The following is a 21,052-nucleotide window of genomic DNA, read 5'->3' as shown; positions in this document are numbered from 1 at the left end:
CAAATCTCTCTGGATATATTAATTAGAGGGCTCTTTTAAGTTCTTTTATGTTTCTTGAATTATCTCTTTTTTTCTCAGGCAAAATATTTCTGTTTTGGATTTTTCTGCTCATTTTCTATGGTACTAAATCTTCTCATAAACATGCTGATTTGTGGTGCTCAATTCACATTTAATTGTGCAGGTTTCCATCGCTGTTAGATGAATAAGGCTGTTTTCCAGCTACATTGATCTTCTAAGACTCAGTTTCTTTATGATTTCCAAAGATTCGTTTTTAAAAGGAACAGTACGTTGTTCAGGGAAAGAGAAGGTTAGTCAACTAGAAATCCTGAAAGAAAAATTCATAGGATTATTTCTGTTTTTCTGGCATTAGGGCTCAGTCTTTTGAAAGAGTACTGCCATGGCCAACATACTTGGAAGTATTCTGTAGGCTTGTAGTTCTGCTGACAGATCTAGAGAAGCTGTATTAAATAGAAGATAAAAATAGTTGAAAACATTGATGAAGAACAAGATGAAATTACTAATTTTATAAACCATGTGCATCTATATTGGTGCAGGGAAGCAAGTAGAGTCCACAGTCTGGTTATGAAAAATCACATTGGAACAAGTTGGGATAACAAAGTGTCTCTCTTTTCCATCCATAATATCTTACAAATATTGCTATTATTGCTCTTGCACAGCTATGTTATAATTATTGATTTTATTATTTATATCTCTTTTTCTTAAACTACAAATATCTTGATCCACTGCATCATGTTTGTTCTTGAATCACTAAGGTTTATCACACTTCAAGGCAGATGGCGGATACACGGTGTTTATTGACTGAATGACTGACTGAATGAGCTAATGAATGAATGAACACTCTGGAGTTTCCCACTTAATTACTCCTTGACCTTGGTCAAGCCATTTCACCCTATCAGTTTCCTCATTGTAACAAAAGGATAATGTAATTATTATTGTCATGTATATATATCCACTTTTCTTTCTTTTCACAGGTTGCATAAAACCCAAATACTCTAAGTTATACTAGTGCATTATAAAAATTTTCTGGGCTATATATACAAGACTATTATTATTGTCATCATCGTAATCTTATCATTGCCATCATCATCATCATCATCGTTTTCATCCTTCTAAATCAAGCAAGGACCCATTTGTATTTATTCAAATCTACCTATTTGATAATAATTTCCAAGTTCATTTGACTAATGCAAGTGTTTTTATTTTCTAACTTTTAATCACTTATTATGCAGAAAATGCTTGTTAGGATTTCTGAAGAAAATATGAATTTATTAGAATAAAATTCTGGCCTTCACAGAAACTCTACATGGCTTTAATGCAAATGCTACTTTCAGAAGACTTTACAAATAATAAGGATGACTGACACAAAAAAATTGAAATTTATATAGTTTTTTATACATTTCAAAATACTTTCACACAAATTTATACATCTAATCATTATTGCTCTATGGTATAGTTAAGATTTGTGCTATTATTTCAATGTAAGTGATGCGGAAATTGAAAACATGAAAGGTTAAATAATTTGTCCAGGGTCAAAGTTAATCAATAACAGAAGTGATAACAGAGATCAAATCTACAATCCCCTAATTTAGTATTATTTTATTATATAATATCAGTGTATGTATCCCAATTCTATCTTGATCACCACTTTCGCTATTATCATTTATAATGATGAAATTGCATCTTTTTTTAAAAAAAATAATGGGAGAGGCAGAGTGTAGGAAAAAACCAAATGCACTTGGCATCTTTCATCTTATCCACCAGCTGTTCTTAGTTCTAGTTTATAAAATAGTGTTAACTGGACCCCCAAATAATGAGGCTTTAAGGACAGAATAGAATCGCTAATTCTTTTCCCTTAACCAATTTTTCTTTGGCCAGTGAACTAATTATTGAAGATAACTTAGTTATATTTTTCCCAGTTCACTTTTAGACAATAATCAAAGAAGCAGGAAGAAATGTGATAGTGTCTGGGGACAGTTATTGCAACTAGTTTGTTTGCAGCATAAGAGATATTAAAAAAAAGGCAAAGTGGTGGGAAATGGGTGTTACTTTCTACAGACAGCATTGCCTGACTCATATGGCCAAAGAGCAAAGTCATTTACGGGGAATCATTGTCTCCAGCAGGATCATTAAAGAAAATAAATGCTTGCAGACCAGATGGAAATGTTAGAGAGTCAGAACAAAATTAGGAAAACCATTGGCCACATGTGAATCCCAAGCTATATGCATAAGCTTGATCTGATTAACTGTTTTGAAAATTGCCTTTGCAGTGAAATTTGGAGCACACATGAAAGGATGGCTTTCACAGGGTTCTGAGAGTTTGGCTCTAGAGGTGGAAATTTGAGAGTTGTATTAGGCCACCCAATTCAACCAGCTCTCTCTCTTCATTTAAAGAATAATAATTACATTTGTTGAAGGATTTTTATGTTCTAGGAAGTGTGAGATGTTTTGCATATATTATATCAAATCCTGCCAACAATCTTAGAAGAGGAGATGAGGAAGCTCTGAGTTCTACGAGTAATAATAATGATGTTAATAAAGAAAATAATTATTATTTACTGAAAACTTAAGTAGTGATCATAATTTTTTTAACCTTCAGAACAGTCTTTTGCTGCAGGTGCTATTGTTTTTATCCCCATTTACAGATAAGGAAACTGAGGTAAAGAAATTAAGTAACAAGCCCAAGGTTATATGTACCAAGGATCCAAAATTTGAACCCAGGCAATTTAGTTCTAGAGCCTGTATTACTAATCACGGTGCTAGACTGACAAGAATGGGGGAGTATGGACTGCCCTACTCAACACATAGTAGGAAATTGATAATAACCTGTATAGATAAGTTAAAGAAACTAAAGTTCAATGAGAAAAAAAGAAAGAAAGAAAACAACTTGCCAGCGGTCGCTCTATCGTTCTGATTACAAACTGACGTAAGATTTTCCCTACAAAATATATCACAAAGCCAGATCTAGGTCTGACCTTACTGATCACCCTATGAACATTCGGGATGGTGGCATTAAAGATGGTCTCTATAGCATGGAGGATGATGGGGGCTAATAAGGAAAGGATTCAGATAAGTCCTTCTTGGAGTGCTGTGCATACAGATATGGCTGGGTGAGCCCTGGAAGGCAAGTTACATCTATCTATCTCTCTATCTGTATCCTTTTTGGTTTGGTTTTAATTTCTTAATCATTTGACAGTAAATTGAATATACCTTGGCCCTTTACTTCAAAATACTTCAGTGTGTATTTCCTAAGAATTGGGATATTCTCTTCTGTAACCAGAAACAGTTATCAATTATATTAAATATGATACAACACTTTTATCTAATCTATCATCTTTATTTCAGTGTTGTCAATTAACTCAGTAACGTCCTTTGTGATACTTTTCCCTCCAGTAAAGGATCAAGTCTAGGATTAGTATTTAATGATCGTGCTTCTTTAGTCTTCTTTGATCTGGAACATTTCCATAGTGGTTTTTTTGGTCTTTTATTACATTGTTTTTTTTTTTTTTTTTTTTTCAATAATAGCATCGCCCTCTTTTAAAAATAGAACATTCCACATTTTTTTTTCTGAAGTTTCCTCATGATTAGATTCAGGTTATCCATTTCCAGCTGGAATACTTTTGTGAACCTCGCAGGATATCACATCTGGAGGTATACAAGATCCATCTGCCACATTGATCAATCCATCAAGACCTTGTCTGATTTCTCCACAGTGTAGTTCCTATTTTTCCCTTTACCAACAATAAGCAATCTATGAGGAAACACTTTAAGACCATTGTATAAATAGCCTGCTCCTAAATCCAAATTTCCCTCTAAATTTAACATCAATTAATGATTCTCGCCTGGTCTGATAGTTACTGTGGTTGCTGTAAGGTAATGATTTTCCCACTCCAGCCATGAAGCCTGAGATCTGGTTTGTGCTAATACCATATACAACACACGGCCAAGTGTGTTAGGTCATCCAAAAAGCATATGCAACAACAGGATTAAATATGCAAAGATTGTATTAGGGGAAATGATTTTATGATTAGAGATATGGAGAAAGCTGGAAGCAGCTGGAAGTGCCATCAACTGAGATGTAAGTCTGAGTATGAGTGCTGAGCAAGTCTGAGCACCCATGAGCATGGGTGAAAATGTCTTAGACTGCAGTGCAGGAAAAAATACATTCAGCAAAGCCATTAGGGAGTCCTTGAGCCAAAGGTGGCCATCAGAGGGAACTTGTATTTCCCAGAAATAGATCTTCCTTAGTAGCCCCAGTGTACTCAGTCACCCACTGGGAACTATGGGGCTATGGTAATTATACTCCCTCCTCCCTGTAGAAGGAAGTCTTCTGGGCACATTTAACTGCAGCCTCAGCAGCAGCTGACTTTTCTGAACATCTTGTTCCCACTATCAAACAAGTCTAACCACACTGCCTTCCTGCCTCAGAGACATGTTTGAGAAATACAATTATGTAGAGGAAAGCACATGGTAAAAGTCAAAACTCTATACCAAATCTAACAGGATTTTTGTTCCTATTGCTGTTATTAGAAGTGTCACAAACACTCAGTTGATGTAAAGACCTGGGAATAAAGCAATCTTCACAGTGTAGCGTCTACATTTGGCCATTTGTTTGCACATAAGGTTAACAGGAAGACTTTCTATTGAACTTATGTCTGAGTCCTTTTTTGCCTATTTCTTTCAAGGAGGTTTGCCCTAAAATATAAATCTTGAGGAAGAAAATACTTTTTCACAGAGCAAGAATGGAGAGTATAAATAATTGTGCTAAGAGGGGCCTGCAGATAAATACTATTATGTCTCATAACTATTTTATTATCTAATTTAAAACATTTCAAGGGCCGGCCCTGTGGCATAGTGGTGAAGTTCGGCTCGCTCTGCTTCAGTGGCACAGGTTTCCAGGTTCAGATCCTGGGCACGGACCTACACCACTCATCAGCCATGCTGTGGCAGTGACCCACATACAAAATAGATTGGCACAGGTGTTAGCTCAGGGTGAATCTTGCTGAGAAAAAAAAAAAAATTCAAAGCAAACTAGTTAAGAATCCTTATGTCCTCACATAGAAGTAGTTTTGTTTGTTTTAACTGAGGTTAAAATATGTGCTGGAATACCATCTTCTTAGAAGTTCTGTGGTAAGATGAAAGAGAGCACAGGCTTTGTTGCTGAGGACTCAGAGATCCTAGATAGTTTAGTCAACCTATTTAAACTTCCATTTTCTCTTATCTAAAATGAGAATAATAACATGTATACTCTATGATTGAGGTAAGCAGTAGATATAACATGTGTAAGGTGTCCAACTCAGTCCCTGACAAATAATAGATACAATAAATAGTGGTCATCATTATTCAGTCAAAAACTGTCTATTAAGTACCTATTATGTACTGATCACTACACTAGACACTGAGCTGTACTATACTAATTAGAGGGAGAGACAACTGCTGTCTTCCAGAAGCTTACATTTTAATATATTATAGACAAAGAGGCAATTCCTTTACTGTGAAAAAGCCTTTGACAAGGTAAAAACCAGGCGCTATGGGAATATATAGAAGGGTTGTTGAACGTAGACTTGGGAATCAGGGAAGTCATACTGAGGAAGGGATGTTCAAGGAGAGACCCAAGCATAAGTAGAGTTCAATCAGCCAAAAGGGGAAAGTAAAAACAGAGGAGAATTCTTAGCAGAAGAATTAGTAGGTGCAAAGGCCTGGAGGCAAGGACAAGTGTTGCACGTTCAGGAAACTGGAGGGAAATTGTGGTGTGGATGGTAGGTGCTAGAGTAGTGGGGTAAACAAAGTCTGAGGTAAGAAGGGCTTTGAAATCAGTGTTAAGGGATTTATATCACTAGCCCATATTCAAATCCTAACACAAAGCAGCTACTAAATAATTGTTGAAGAAATGGTGTTATTTTTTCATGCCATATTTTTGTTTCCTTTTTTTTTTTTCAAGTAATTCTTTGGAAAGGAAAATGTGTGCCAGATAGAAGCATTCCTGGGTTCTCCCTGAAAGGGAAAATCACATCTGAAATTCTCCAAAGTGGCACAAACATCACAAGATCTTTAAAGTTAGAATTATAATATGAGGTTATTATTTACGTCCAACAAATTGAATAGATTCTCTAAATTAGAGAGTTCCAGTTTTCTTACGGGGGTGTTAACTTCATTTCCTTGTTAATCAAGAGAGTCTATGAAAAGAGTCCAAGATCCTGTTTAGTTGAACCGAGTGGAACCTACATGATCAGAGATTGGCGCACACCGAAACACACACATTGACTCTTTCCAAAACAATCGTTTGAAGTGGTCCAAAAAAATCCACAAGCTGCAACTTTGATCAAAGAAAAATTAGGGATAATCCCCAAGTCAAACTGAATTCTCTGTGGGTCTCTGTGGCGATGTGACTGAAAATTGTATACTATCAAATCCCCATGCAGTATGTTTGAGGTTTGAAAAGACATGAATAATTGAGGAAGATGGAAATTTGTAAAGTCCAAAGATGTTTATTGACAGGGCTTATTTCACTTTTCCCAGGCCAGAGAGATGAAAAGGTTTTCTCTGGTTTTTTTCTTTTTTTTAGTGCTTGATCCACTCCAAAGAGGACAGCTGGATAATCCCCACAGACAGGAAGAATTACTGACTCACCAGAAATACACAGGCACGGGGACAGCAGTGGGTTCCAATTGCTAGCTATGTGAACGGTTAGTATATCTGGTCATCACCATCCATTTTTAAAATACACCACTCAGGCTTTTGTATTAATTGATTCCTTATGTTTCCTCTTCCCTGATCCACATCAGTTCTAGTGAAAGGACCGTATAAAGGACTAAGACTTGTGCTGTGTAATACTAAACATCAAATGAGAGTTTTAAAGTCCAGTCAGTTGGTTATATATTGAGCCATTCTTTTCAAGCATATGTCTGCAATTAGCTAAACAGAGCCGTATCTGATCCTGGGTTACAGTGGGAGTGGCAGCTATATCCATAGTAACATTGCACAGCAATGAAATAAAGGTGCCAAATAGAGAGAGAAGCGAGGACAGTCCAGTGTTGGGGCCACTCAGCAGAGTGAAAGAAGTGGCTCGCGACCAGAAATAAGCCCTGATCAGGACTCATCCTGACAGGGCTGTGCTTGGGAGGCAGCCACGCGGACCTGAGGTTGGACTTCAGCTTTGTCACTTACTGGCGTGTAGCCTTGTGCAAGCTGGTTTCTGCTATCTCTAAGCTGTGGTGACTTCACCTTTGAAATGGGGAGAATGACACCTAATTTCAGATTTATTGGAGGGTTTAATAAGATGAAATGTAAAATATCTAGTATGCTAGATCTTCATAACATGGTAGCTGTTATTATTATTGTTATGACGTTATTAATAATATTAGTCATAGCAGAACATCATCATCATCACTTGATATATCTTCCTTGTATAGCTAATAGTTAACCTTAGTTTAGTTAATTTACCTTAAAATTACCTAAATATTTAGCTCAAAACATGATGTAAACAGTCCCAGTTTTTTGGTAGGATACATATATGTATGTATGTATGTGTATATATATATATATATTTCAAGAATGTAATGACCAGGTGGGGGGATAAATAAATTACAGTGCAATGAAATATAGATATATGAATGACATTGAGGATATCGTAGACAATGGAGTAATTAACTTTCCCTAGTGAGAGATTAAAAGGAGATCCAAGCTGTAGCGATGACATTCAAACTCTAGGTGTGTATCAGTGGCCCTTTAACTGTATGTTAAATATAGTTTAAAAACAGTCCCTTTTTTTTCTGGTGTCATTTCAAACACAGTCAACCAAACATGAAAAGTATTCTAGTTATTAACTTAGATGCGATCTTTCCTTAATGGTATAAAGAAAAGGCAAAAGAAAAAAAACATTTTGGATTATTTTCCTCCTGGATTTTTCCTTTTTGACAATTCTTATTATAGATGTTTGAAAAAAGTGGATCTGGGAAGACTGATCATTTATTTTTTTCTCATTTGCTGGCACTAGGTCTAAATTTACCTTATTAATTTACTTTACTCATTACACCAAGCTACATGTAGTCATTATGTGGAGGTTTTAAAAAAGAGTATAATAATGTGGACAAAGGATTATCTAAGGTAGCATTCTATAGTAAAGTGATCACATTAAATACTTAGGGAACTAAGAACTTCTAACGGCAGGGCTGCTGCATTAAAAATGTATGGTTTATTTCTCAATGCATGAGGACATTTCCCTAAATTATAATGTTAATTTAACCCTGTAATATAGTTATTCTACTCTATAAATATATTATTAGTTTGACTGATTTGGTTGATTTCTTTGTCTTAACCTTTCGTACTAGATTGCATTTAAATTTCATGGTAAACTCTTAACATGGAATAATGAGAGTAATAAAGCAAAAATGCCCAAGGTACATGAGAAATATGGGAACCAGTTTCCTATAAGGGCTACCAATACAACTTCAACACTTGTGGAATTTCTGCAATATCTATAATAAAAAGAGTGCATTATCATTGCATTTTGTAACTAGAAAGACTAAGTAAAGGTCTCTGTATGAAATTATCTTAGCTAAGTCATATTAGCAAGTATTTATTGAATGCCCAAATTATAATAATCAATTTTCTGAAAACTATGAAGAATATAAATGCATAAAGGAATGTATTTCTCTTCTTCAAGATGTTTTACATTTAAATAAAAAAGTCTATCTTATGTCTAGGCGTTGGTAGAAAATAAATAGAGAGCAATATGCAATCTGATGTAGAATTTTATGTTAAAGGTGATACTGATTTGTGAAACACTATTGTAGAATGCAGTAGATGGGGCTGCGTCAGAGAGGAGGACTTTAGAGATGGTATAGGATGTAGGTAGGCCCTTATAAGAGAGAAGGGACCTCCAGACAGTGGCATAGTATGAACAGAAGCAGAGAGTCAAGAAATAACGTCAGATAACAATATTAAAACGGCACTTCATTTTATAGCATAAATTTTGTTTTAGGGAGTGTTGAACGAGTCTTACCTCATTATTTCCTCATTAAAACTCCACCAATGGAGACTTTGTCCAGAGGAGGTCATTCACATTACCAATTAGTCCACAAGATTTATAACTCTCTGAGATGAGGGTGTATGGTGATATCTTTATTTCTGCTCTCCCATAACCCCAAACATGTTAAGATCACATAATGGGCATTCAACAAAAACTTATTCAACAAAATAGAAATGATCATGCTTGCTTGCAAGTTGTCTGAAAGTCAAGTGTGTAAAATTTTATTAAGCTGAATAGTTCATTTGTCTCAAAAGATCTGTTTATATTTGGAGGGATAGAAGTCGTTGGCAGGTTTTGACTGTTGGTGGTTTTATATTTTATTGAAAGCATTTAACTATATTTCAGCAAGGTAAACATAAAAGAAGGTTAAAAGGAGTAGTCTTTTAGATAGCTAGGTAGCTAGTGTTTGACAGTACAAATTGAATCTGTCCCTTATCTTATAAAGGCAGAGACACTGAGAATGAGTGAAGAAAATTGGACTTCTAAAATGATAAAATATTCAATAACTCTACTGGAACAAAATCTTGTTTTTCATAACTTGATTTCTAACCAAATTTATGTTATGTGAAAAAAAAAAAAACACTGCCTAGAAAACACTTCAGTCTCCTATTTTATTTTAAAACATAACAAAAACAAGGACAACACAATACTGAAACCATTAACTGGGTTTCTACAATGTGCCTACTTTGTTCTAAGCGCTTTGCATGTTACCCTGCTTATCTTTACCCTGACCCTATATTGTGCATAATAAAATGAGGCTGAGAAAGGTCAACAAATGCCAAAGGTTCTCAGCAAGTACATAGGATTCCTACTTCACATCCAAGCTGTCTCTGATCCCAAAGCTCATGTTCATTCCCTAGGCCAGTATTTCCCAAACTTTATTAGTTTATCATCTGAAAGATTTTTAAGATAATATCTGAATATCACCTGAACTTTTTTTTTTTTTTGTGAGGAAGATTAGCCCTAAGCTAATATCCGTTGCCAATCTCCCTCTTTTCACCTGCCACAGCATGGCTTGATAAGTGATGTGTAGGTCCACACATGGGATCCGCACCTGAGAAACTCACGCCGTCGAAGCAGAGCGTGTGCACTTAACCACTACGCCACAGGGCTGGCCCCTGAACTACTTTTTTATTTTGGTAAAATATGCATAACATAGAATTTACCATTTTAACCTTTTTTAAGTATTCAATTCATTGGCGTCAAGTACATTCACCTTGTTATGCAACCGTAACCACTATCCATCTCCAGAACATTTTCATCATTCCAAACTGAAACTTGATGCCCGTTAAACACTAACTGCCCGTTAAGCCCTCCCTCCAGCCTCTGGGAACCACATTCTACTTTCTGTCTCAATGAATTTGACTATCTAGGTACCTCATATAAGCGGAAGCACATAATATAATTTTTCCTCTTGTGCCTGGCTTATTTCACTTAGCATAATGTTTTTAAGATTCATCCATGTTGTAACATATACCAGAATTTTATTCTTTTCTTCCCCTGGCTTTATTAAGGTATAATTTACAATAAAAAATTGTATACCTTTAAGGTGTACAACCTGATGACCTGATATAGGTACACATTGTGAAATATTCACCGCAACCAAGCCAGTCAACATAAGTTGAATAATATTCCATTGTATGTGTACCACATTTTGTTTATCCATTTATCCATTGATGGACATTTGGGTTGTTACCACCTTTTGGCTATTGTTTATAATGTTGCTATGAACATGATTCTACAAATATCTGTTCAAGTCCCTGAATTCAATTCTTTTGGGTATATACACAGAAGTGAAATTGCTAGATGATACAGTAAATTGAACTATTATATTATTTACTTAATATATTTCTACAAATCACCTCATTTTAAATTACATAGATTATTTTAAAGGAAACTTTATCATCACTGATAGACTCAGGATGAACTTGATTAAGCTGCAATAATAAACAGCTCCCACAATACAATTTTATAAGTTGCTCATTCTAGACATCCCACGGTGATCAGTGGGAGGAAGGGGAGTTCTGTTCTACCCAGTCACTCAAGTACCCAGGCTGGCAAAGTCTCCATCAGTCTTAGCAGCATAAGGAACAGGAGAACTTCCTGGTTTCTGTGGCAGGAAAAGAAATACCTGGAAGGTCTCAAAAAGGCAATTATGTACTTTAGCCTAGAAATGGCTCACATAATTTCAACTCTCAGCTCATTGGTCAGAAATTGTCACATGGTCCTAACAAATTACAAGGAGTAGTTGGGGAGGGGGCGAGTAGGGGATAAAGTCCTCCTGTGTACCTAGAAGAAGAAAGAGAAAGACAGATGGAGTGTACACTATATATGCCTACCAAAATAGGAAACCACTATCACTTTCTTTATTGATCACAGCCAAAAATACTTATATAACTATTAGAAATAATTGTTTACTACCTAAAATCATTTCAACTATCACCAGAGGTATGTACACTGCCCTTAGTGAAACATTACCTTATACTTGAGAAGGAGTCTGTCCAGTAAGGACAGCCTTTTGCTCTGGTTACCTCAATCCAAGCAAACAGATAATACTTTCAAAAAGTGACAAATGAAGAGGAAATGTTGTTCAGAAGAAGGAAATGGTTCATTTGCTCATCAATTTATACAAATATTGGTTAAGTACTCCAGGTGCTGAGGAGGCAGCAGTGAACGAGATAGAAATGGGCCATACCTTCAAGGAATTTAACTGCGTGAAAAGAAACAGAGATATTAAAATGAGAAATACCAGATACAGTAATTACAATAAAGGAAATTTTGGAGCATATAACCAGGTTTACCTAAAGTAACATGAATAGAATTAAAGAAAGGTTTTTATGTGGACGTAAAATGTAAATAATAAAGATGTGTAGGAATCAGGAAGATGGGGGAGAAGATTATTTTAGGCAGAAGAAATATCACTGAAATTCCTGAGCGTGGAAAAGAGCAAGGTACATTCAATAATATTAAACAAATATAATATTTCTGAGTATAGAGAACAAGAAAGCATGTCATAAAATAGAGATGGCACTATGCAATACATGTTCTCAGAGCAGTGAGAAGAAATGAACCCTATTATGTAAGGTAGGGTTTCTTGTCTCCATTTTGTAAGTGATTACATGGAGGCTGAGGTTAAATATCAGAGCCTGCGTTTGAATCCAGTTTTTATGATTCCTTTGGCAATGCTTTTTCCAACTCCACAAGTGTCATCTAAATTTAATATCATAACAGAGTCTGTTTTCTTTTGAGAAAGATTGTAGCAAAAAAAACCTAGGTTATGTAAGTTAGCAATTGTGAAAGGTTAGGGGAGAAAACTTTCAAATCTCATACAACAAAGTATGAATTCAAATATGGCCAATCAATTATAAGAATTTAAAATTGTTCAACTTTGATACATGTGAAAAACATAAATTAAAACCATGAGATAGTTTATCCTTTCCAGTTGGCAGGTTTTGTTGTTGGTAGTGGTGTTTTGCTTTTTTGAACAATTAAACACTGACATTTTAAATGCCGAGGAGAATGTAAGTTGGCACAACCTTTTTGGATTGGTACATGTATCGAGAGTCATAGTTTATCTCAATCACTCACCCAGTAATCTGATCCCAAAAGTTTAATCTAAATAATCAGATATATACACAAAAATGTAGATTGTATATCTAATATAATACAGATTCCAACATTGCTTATAGTGACAAATCAGAGTAATCAAATGTTTTTTGTTCAGACATTTATGAAATTCCATACACCTATCACAAAACATACCATAAAGGAATATCTAGTCCAAAGAGAAAATAATTTTGAGAAATTATTAATTTACAAAAAGCACTTTTAAATAGAATGTAGAGTGTAAGGTCAAGTATATGAGTAGGGTTGTGTATAGATTTAAATTTGAAGGTCGTACATCACAATATTAACATTGGTTGTTGCTGGGTGGCATGATTGTTTGCTTTTGACTTGCTTCTTTAGACTTTCCCCTCCAATTTTCTACAATTCACATTCATTACTTTTGCCATCAATAAAAAATACAAAAGGAAGACTAAAATAGTTCTTCGTTAGAAATCATGTTTATTGCAGAGGGGTTAGATGATATGCAAATGATAAAGCAGTTGTATGATATATAGTTTAAAAAATGTTTTAAAGAAATTTGAATAGAATATTGATATTCTGGAGTAAACTCAGAGCACTATAAGGCCTTTTAAAACAATTTCCATGTTGGCCACATATAACTATGCATATATATGCTACACTCCATTTCTTTTCTGCACAATCCTTTCCTTTTTGCTCTACCCTTTCTAATAGGATCTGTTTATGGCCCCATCTTAGACAGTCTATTTCCATAGTCCTCTGGTCTACAATTCAATGACACCATCTCCCAACAGACAGTTGGGCTGGAGGAAGTACCTGAAATGATTTGAGCCTGCCAGATTCTCTTCTCTGCTAATTGAGACTCCAATCTGTGTCTGATGGATTGAACAGAGGAGCCATGTGAAGCCAGAGCTGTGGTGGACGTGCACATGCCAAAGTGGAGGAAGGGTGTGTGGAGAGAGAGAAAATGGATGAAATGCTTGGAGAGAAGCAGAGATGATGAACAGTAGGAGCAACCTGAGCCTCTGTTATCCTGTTCCTGATTCCAGGCTATGTGAATCCTGCCCCATGAAATATCTATATCTTTCCAATCAATTTCCCTTTTGGATTGAACTATTTTGAGTACGTTCTATTTTGAGTTCACTAAAAAGATTCCAGGTTAAGACAATACGTAATAGTCACTAGTCTATGCTTGATTTATGTATGACTTAAATTTGGTTTCAAATTACGGAGAAAGATTGAACTTGAGAGTTCAGAGAACATTTTAGGGGACTTCTAGTCCAGTTTCCTCTTCATAAAAGATTTAGCACAACAACACTGCTAATTTTCATTCATTCTCTTAGTGCTCACCTCCAGCAAACAGGATATTTCTCATATGATGGCTCTTTACATTTTAGTTTTTATTCTCTCTGTTCTTTGTATGAGTTCTTCAATAAATGAATATGTTTGCAGCATCCCTCTTAATTTTCTCTTTTCCAGGGTAACATTGTCTAATTAGTCAGTAATTTCAGATCTGATTTTCATTTATTTTCCCGACTCTCCATTGTGTTGCATACCCACCCATGATAAAGCATTGCCCTTTTTAAAATGTATTTTCCTTCACACCTCATGATTTGTTTGACTATTGTCATCTCTCTCTTCCACATGCAAGCATGACTTCTGTATAATATGTTCCAGGCCATGATAGGTCACATAATGTATTTTAATAGAATATAGACTTTGGGGCCACACAGAATTACCTGACTTATAAATGATATGATCATAAGAAACTTCCCTAACAGCTCTGAATTTCAGTTCAATCATTGGTAAAAGGGAGTTATAGCCTGTAATTCACAGATTTGTTAGCACTATGCTTCTGATGAAGGGTCAAATCTAACTGATAATAGAAAACAAATAATTTAAAAGTCAATATGTAATAGGCCAAAGGATACTGTTTTTTAAATATCTCCTTTCCTACATAGACATCTACATATTAGATGAAACACAGAACCCCTGATAATTTAGGATTGATATTTAATAGTCGTAATATCATTAAAGATTATGAAAGATATCTTTTTCTGAGCTATTACCATGTGTCATGCATAGTACTAGGTAAGTGTAACTAATCCCATTTTTACAGGTGAGGAAACTAAAGTTTGGAAAGGTTAAATAGTTTACCCAAGATCAAATAGGTAGTTAAGTGGCAAAGTCAATATTTGAACAGGATTTCTTCAACAACAAAGCTATTGTTCTTCCCCTTAGAATGCATTGCCTCTGAGAAGGAATACAACTTAACAATTTAAGAAAGGAACACTATTTCATGTTGATGGAACATAGTTCACTTTCATTTTTTAATTTTTTTGGCAGGTGTAGAAGCAGAAAAATTCAGACTTCTACTTCATCCGTGCCTTTGCTTGTGGTTATGTTTTAGATGAAAATCAGAGTATAAACTTACCCTTCAAATCATGTTGTACTCTCAGTATGCTAATTATCTTCTGTTTGTCACTCTACATCTGCTGTCTAACCTACTGTACTCTGCTTTCTGCCAGGGGAGGCTGACCTGAAGGTCTATACGAAGAGAATGTCTTGCCTTCTAGCTTCTTCTTAGATTCAGCCAATGAGAGGCCCTGGCAGGAGGTGGGGGGGGAGGGGAGAGATGGAGAGTGGATGGAGATAGAATGAAGTGTGTGGTACTCTTTCCTTTTCTTATTTCTTCAATCCTGGAAATAGTAACAGCTCCTTTCTTACTAGCCCCAGGGTGAGGTGGGGAGGAATCTAAACTAGCCCTTGAGTTTTCCTCCACCTTGTCCACACCTTTGTAAATAGTCTATTAAACCCTCCTTAAATTATGAAAATCTGATTTCACCCAATGATCCTGCAATTTGTTTCATTCTGGGATCTTTTCTCCTACACCTGATACCTAGCAAAGTACTTGGCACACTAAATGTGTTAAAGAATGGGTAAATAAATAAAATAATGCAGTTATATACTTACTTTATTCTTATAGAAGACAAAGCTGGCTAAGAGAAACACTGTAGGTGTTTGATAATCCCAAAATAGTTTCCTGTTTAACAGAGGCCAGTACACCAAATAGAAAAGTTAATTTCCACGCAGACTTTCTTTCTCTTTTATAAACAAAGGAGTCTTGGAGCACCATGAAAGCTGAGAAGACTTGGTCGTACAGCCAGGCTCCTGCTGTTTGGAAAATGTGATAGTAATCCAGAAAGAGATTTCAGAAGGCTCGCCTAGCAGCTCTGTGGTCACTCCAGTCTGGCAAAGAATGAAAGCCCCATGGTTAGGCTGAGAGCTTAGAATTGCATTCTCAAGCCAGCAGTCTTTTAGCTTTAACTGTAAAATGTTAGCCAACCTTAAGCCAAGATGTCTTCTGAAAAGGAATAACAGTTTCTAAAGAGAAATAATCAATGTCTCAAATATAAGTTAAAGGCTAGGATTTATTCCTAATAAAGTGAAACCTCTTTCCTCTCAGATAACACTTACATTTAGTTGATTGAGGACATCCAAACTACCAAACATTTGGTTTATCCGTCTCCCAGGAATGAATCAATGGTTAGTGGTTAATTTCATTTTACTGTGGATACAATGATTTTTTCTGGTGGTTGAGGCAAGGAAGGGGTGAGAACTCTTACTTTCGAGCATCCTAAAATTGTCTATCTGAGGACTTGTATTTACATAAACAGTGTCTATGTTTTAAAGAAGGCATCAAGTGATTCACAAACCATTACTAAAGCCACGATCACTTTAGATCCTTCAACACCACTCACCATGCACTGCCCTTGTACCAGGCACTTTCAATATCAAAGACATTCGATAAACTGCTGCTATGGTGCAAATATGAAGTTGGTGTGTTATAGGCTATAGGTGAGATGCTTTCTGTCTAGATCTTTGGTAGGGAATATGCTAATAGTCCATCTTATATACGAGGAAACTGAAACTCACAGGGGTAAGGTCACTAGCTTGAAGTTTCACATTGAGGGAAGAAGTGGAGAGAGAACCCTGGTCTCCTTACTTCTCCCAACACATCATTTCACCAGGAAAAAGCAGCCTCTAATATTCCCCAAGCTCTACCAGAGTTCACAGAGGCACACCTAAGGACACTGTCAATTAGGATGACTGGTAATTACAGTGAGCTATTGGACTAGCTAAGGATGCAGGACAAGGGGCAGAAGAGCATCTGGTTTTGTTTTGTTTTCTTTTTTATTTCTTTTATTTTGAATTTTTCTGTTTCTATGCCTGTTATCATATTAATGTATTGCAAAATTCTATTGGAGAAACTGTTTTTAATGGATTTTGATTTGAAATGATATTTGTTCATTTAACAAATGTCATATTGACGCCCTGGCCCTCAACCTAGATATTCTGAATTAATTTCAACTGTGATGTAATCCAAAGATAGATATTTTTTGAAGCTTTCCAAGTAACTTTAATTTATAGCCAGAGTCGAAAATTCCTGCTTTTTAAGTACGGAGAGAAGAAAGAGAGGTTAGGAGAAGAAAGAAGGAGGGAAAGGAAAGGAAGGAAGAAAATAAAAAGAGAAAGGAGGGAAGGAAGAGGGTAGGAAGGAAAGTGAAGGAGGAGGAAAAAAGAGAGAAAAGAAGGAAGGAAGAATGGAGAAGAGTGAAGAACAGATCACGTCTATGTGGAGACTGAGACACATAACATGATTAAAAGTATTGCAAGTTTGCGGGACCAAATACTGGAGAATTAAGATGTGTCATCCAAACAAAAATAAATTCCGACTATGAACACCTTGAATTAAAAAAAAAATCTCCATCCTCTGGATATATTTTTGTTATGAAATCCTCCCCACACACATAAAATTGCTGTTTAAAACTCTATTTTCCTGAGTCTAGCTTCCACTCAGGTATTCGAATTAGCACACGGACTTGGGCAGCGTAACATTTCTAAAGCAAATCGCACCTAGGACAACTGGCATGACCATAAATATTTTAGGGTCATGATCAACTGGCTCTCAACACTACCCAGCAATCTTTCTTTCTTACTCTGGTGTACTTCCTCTTGCTCTCCTTGAAATGACTACTTCCCACCATCTCTGTGGCCTACAGATTTCTGAGTCTTCCCCCCCAATTTCTTCTCTTGCACTAAATAGATATTGGTGACTCCTACATCCCCCCTTCAAAAACAAACAAAAGAGCCATCAAGCACTTTCACCTTCAATTTTCATTTTCCCAATTTAGGCTCTGACCAGTACCTGCTCCCTCATTCTCCACACTTCCGCTGGTTACATTATTGTGCTCTGCCTCAATATCCCATCTGGCTTTCCATTATGATGTATCCTGATCTTTCCCTCCATCTCTTAAATCTCAGTACCATTGAGATCTCAGTACCATTACCAGTATTGATTAAACTTTCCTGTGTCTTCAATCTCTCTCTGGCTACTGTATCTTTCCCACTATCACCAGAATATGCCCACCATTTCTTATTTCTTAAACAAAATAAGACAAAACAACTCTTGGCTTCTGTTCTCCCACCAGCCACTGCCCTATTCACCTTCCTCCCTTATAGCCAAGATTCTCAGAGAAGTGTGTATCTTCATTTTCCTCTTCTCCTCCCTCCTAATCTTTTATCTCACTATGTCAAAAAGGCTCCTGCTTCTATCCCTCCATCAAGATGGATCTTCACTGATACTACATTGCTAAATTCAGTCGGCAATTTTTATACCTTATTTGTTTTACTGCCATCAGCCTCCAGCTTGATGCCTGCTTTCTTTTAAACTTTCTTCTCTTAGCTTTTGTGATAGCCCTTACTTCTGGCTTTCCTCCTCATCTCCTGTTCTTTCCCTGTGCTTCTTTGTTGGCCCATACTATAACCTCATGGTAGTGAGTTTAGGCTCTGGAGCGAGCCTGTTCAGGTTCAAATCCTGGCTAAAGCTCATACCACCAGTAACTCAGCACAGATAACCTCTATGTAAAAGTGCCAATAATACTATGACTTCATCAAAATGTTCGTTTAAAAGAAATAACTTAATTTCTTAAGACAGTGCCTGAGACATAGAAAACGCTCCATAAATACTATTTATTTTCTTATTTCTATTCTTCAAGGCATATCATGGTTCCCTTTTCATACTATATTTTCTGTCTCAAAATGGTCTTATTCATGCCCAAGGATTTGGGTACTATTTTAATTCCTGAAATTTGTAATTTTGTAGCTTTACTATACACCTCTCTTCTGAGATTCAGTCTTATTTTCAACATTTCTGATTGGATATCTCAAGGAAACCACAAGCTCAGCAAGTTCAAAATTGAACTCATACTCTTTCCCTTGCAAAGTGGGTTCTTTTCCCAGTCTTCTTTCAATGGTACCACCATTAGTACAATGCCACAGGTCCAAAACTTAGAAGTCATTCTTTTCCGCATATATGCCACATGTGCTATAGCACTACATAGTATAAATTTTAGTTGCTAAATATCTCAGGTATATCTTTTCTCTGTCCACACTGCCAGCACCCCTGGTGAAACCTCATCATTGTATTTCCTCTTCTAATCTTGTATGCACTCTGTAGCCATAGTGAAGTTTTCTTCAAAACAAACAAACAAACAAACAAACAAAAAGTAAAATGATAATGCTCCTTTTCTCATCTATTTTATTGCTTCCCATTACTTTTATGAATAACAAAAAAAAAGCGAAATCTTTAGTATACTCTAAAGCCTGAATGGACTGACCAGCTCCCCAACCTCAGGAACAACTGTTTCAATTTATTCTAGCCTCTCTGATCATGTCTTCATGCCTTCCACTCCTGCTCACCTCCACCTCAGGAACTTGTTCATGCTTCTCTTTTGCCTATTAACCACTCTCCTCCACCTGCAGTGGGTAGTTAACCTCTACTCATCTTCAGATCTTGAATCTCACGTATTATTTCTCAAGGAAATCTTCCATGGTAATCAACACTACATCAGATCACAGCTATCTGAATGTTTCCTTCATAGTACATATACTGTGTACTATGTACATATACATATACATGGTACATATCAAATGAAATTATATATCTGATTACCATCTATATCTCCCCTTAGACTATAAACTCATCATTGCTTCCTCAAAGCTACTAGAGTATCTGGAACATAAGGTATTCAAACAATATTGTCTAATAAATGAATGATGCTTGTAAGAGAAGGTGGGAGCCTTAAAGAAACTAGAATCTCAGGGAAGAAGCTTACGGTTGTCGTGTCAGCATAACAGGTCCTTGACTTTGTCACTGGTCTTATTGTGATTTTGGTTACATCGGAGAGCAGCTACAGTGCTCTACTCTCCTCAGGAACAAAGTTAGATTTTCTGTCTCTTTCCCACTCATTCATTCAGTCAGCCATTCAATAGCTGTTTATTAACAGAATATTGCCTTCCCAGCAGTATACAAAGCATTGCAAATATAGCTGTGAACAGAACAGAAATGACTCCATTTCTCTCGGAGTTTATAATAAAGGCATAGTATCCTAGTATCTCAGAGGGTTAGGAAACAGTGTTAATAAAGGGTTCCATGGAACGCTAATCTTATAACATGCTCCATAAAACAAATGTCCAAAGGAAGTCTGGGCTATGCTGCACCCTGCATTTTTCTCATGGAAATTCATAAGGAACACTAATTCATTAAAGGCTCTGAAAATGTTTGTAGCAAAGGAAGGATTTAAATTTATGTAACCCAGTTCTTCTTAAATGTAAGGTTTTTTTGTTTGTTTTGTTTTTGTTTTTGCAAAACTCCCTTGATGGGGAGCTTACTGCTTCACAATGCAATCCGTTTCATATTTAGAATGCATTTTTTTTCCAGTCTATTGAGTTAAATTGTCTTTTCTATAGCTTAGAATGACGGGATTCTGAAGTTTGAAATAATTAAAAGGGTAATTTTGTCTAATAGTTTATAAACTTTCTTGACCTAAAGAATGATTTGTTTAAATAAAATTCTTTTGAAAATGCAAACTGCAGGCCCAGGGCTACTCTGGGTGAAGCTGGTGGCGTGTCCCTAGCCCCATCAGCTGGGCCCCTTAGTGGGCCCCGTGGAGTACAGTTTGAAAATCAGTGACCTAGTCTGACACCATCACTTATCAGAAATATCAGACAAAGGAAATCTAGAGAGGCAAAGAAAAATCTTAGAGCACTTCACTTAGTGAAGTGGAGAGCAAGAATTAAAACTCAGGTCACTGAATTCCTAACCAGTGCTTTTCTCATTCTAACACACAGCCACCCTACCTGTGTTCTGAGCTGTGTGTTCTGGGGCAACACAGAAGGGTAACTTTCACATAGTCTACCCTTCTTTGTGTGGCAGCAGTGCTGACCTCTGTCTGTTCCCCAGACACACCGAGCTCATTCCCAGCCTCAGGTGTTTGCCCTTCTCTTACCTCTTCCTGGAGTGCTCTGGCCTAGACCTTTGCATAGCCAGCTCCTTCCTGTCATTCGGAGCATATC

General features: G+C 36.3%; 1 long non-coding RNA gene across 5 annotated transcripts in view; it reads left to right on the top strand.

Annotated features, from left to right (window-relative positions):
• LOC147916645 (uncharacterized) overlaps positions 1 to 21,052 on the top strand; it is a 1,218,588-nt gene that overhangs the window by 470,753 nt on the left and 726,783 nt on the right. For 4 of the 5 annotated variants that reach the window (XR_015552701.1, XR_015552704.1, XR_015552699.1 and 1 more), the window contains exon 3: positions 6,584 to 6,704. The exons of the other annotated variant lie outside the window; for it this stretch is intronic. This is a non-coding gene — a long non-coding RNA (uncharacterized LOC147916645). The remainder of the gene's footprint in view (positions 1 to 6,583; positions 6,705 to 21,052) is intronic. 5 annotated transcript variants of the gene reach the window in all.

Source organism: Ceratotherium simum, chromosome 7 (assembly GCF_057802395.1).
Source record: "Ceratotherium simum simum isolate JZ-2026a chromosome 7, ASM5780239v1, whole genome shotgun sequence".
Classification (NCBI taxonomy): domain Eukaryota; kingdom Metazoa; phylum Chordata; class Mammalia; order Perissodactyla; family Rhinocerotidae; genus Ceratotherium; species Ceratotherium simum.
The sequence above is the reverse complement of the archived record's forward strand: the minus strand, read 5'-3'. Positions and strand labels throughout refer to the sequence as shown.